The following is a 1,762-nucleotide window of genomic DNA, read 5'->3' on the forward strand; positions in this document are numbered from 1 at the left end:
ATAAAAAATAAATAAATAAATAAAAGAAAAGAATTTAGAAAACCTTATTGATATCTTTTGTCTTAGAACTTTACTTTTTAAGAGTATTTACATAAGTGCCCAAATGAACAAAGATGTTCATTTCAGCATAATAATTAGAAATTTTCTACATCAGGAACATTACAACTCATCCATTAGTGAAGGACTGCTTAGGTAAATAATAACATATTGATAAAATGGAATATCAAACAGCTGACAGAAAGAATAAGGCAGAACAAAGATGGCAAAAACACACGGTTAATGAAAAATGCTAGCTATGAAACACAATGTACCTTCCTAGGAACTCACTTTGGTACACTCATAGCAAAAATGTGGTAGCAACACTACCTAATTATTAACAGTAGTTATTTCTGGGAGATGGAATTCTTGAGGGCTGTTACTTTTCACATTAGTTTTTCTATTTCTAGTAATTTTTCTTTGAACATTTAAACATTTTAAAAATAACTGTCGAATGTATAATTTGAAAAAAAGATTAAAATGTCAATAACAAATATTCTAACCTAAATTATTTACTTTGAAATAATAAAAGAATTAGTTTATTGATGATGCAAATATCCTACCCCATCGATGCAGCAAACATCTGTAAAAATTTCCTAATATTTGTTTAATCCTGTTTTATAATTTACTCTTTGATTTTCAATACTTAGCTGCTGTTACATACAAAAGCAAATGTGTTCTTAAGAAACAAGTTATTTTAGCTAAGATTAATATTGATTGATCTGTGATAGAGAATATAAACGTATATGTAATCCAGTCACTTTTTTTTTCTGATGGAGGATACTGTAACTCAGATATACTAAAAGATGATTAATAGTTAATTACATTTGAAAAACTATATTCTTTCATAGCTGAATGAGTTAATCTAATTAATGATTTTCTTCCCTATAAATTACCTTAAAAACCGATAGTAGACCTTCATCAACAGATCTGAGTAACAGTACAACAGAAAATGCAAGCAACTGATTAGTTGTTTCTTTTGAAAATTCATGTAAGTTGATCTCCGCGTGGCTTAAATGATCTCTTATGCAGGGACCCTCCTGATGGTTCAGGAAATCCCAGAGAAATTCCTTTCAGAAATTAAACAGAGAAAATGTTTTGTTAGTATCCGCAGCAGAGAGCCGTGCCTGGTGTTGCTAACAGAAGGGAAGAGTGAATCTATCAAGTCCTCTGAAGCCCTGGGTGGGACCCTGCTGCGGAGAGCTGTTCTCCTACACCCACGGGACAGAAAAGGGAGCTGGAGAGACTGTGGGGAAGGCAGAGCTGCCCAGGTGGTACTGCAGTCTCATCAAATTCCAGTCTTTCTTGTTTTCACAAGGGGTGCCTCACAATATCGCAGTTGGTTGTACAACCCCTGCAGTACAAAGAATAATATTCTCTTCTCTTCCTTTAGCTCTTGAGAACAATATCACATGGCGGGGGACACGCCGTGCACTATTGGAAGTAATATCATTCTCTTATTCTGGATAGTAGGAACAATATCTCAGGCGGGATGGACAACCCCTGTGATACTGAGGGTAATATCATCCTCTCCCAACGAAGATATTAGGAACCATATCACAGGGGGCGTGTATACTTCTTCGATATTGGTAGCGATATCATCCTCTCCTCCCTGGGTATAGGAAACAATGTGACAGGCGGGGTGGACACCCCCCACGTCTTGGGGAGTAATTTCCCTCCCTGGATAATAGGATCCACGGTGGACACACAGCGTGTTTATGATTCT

Source organism: Mandrillus leucophaeus, unplaced genomic scaffold (assembly GCF_000951045.1).
Source record: "Mandrillus leucophaeus isolate KB7577 unplaced genomic scaffold, Mleu.le_1.0 Scaffold28, whole genome shotgun sequence".
Taxonomy (NCBI): Eukaryota; Metazoa; Chordata; class Mammalia; order Primates; family Cercopithecidae; genus Mandrillus; species Mandrillus leucophaeus.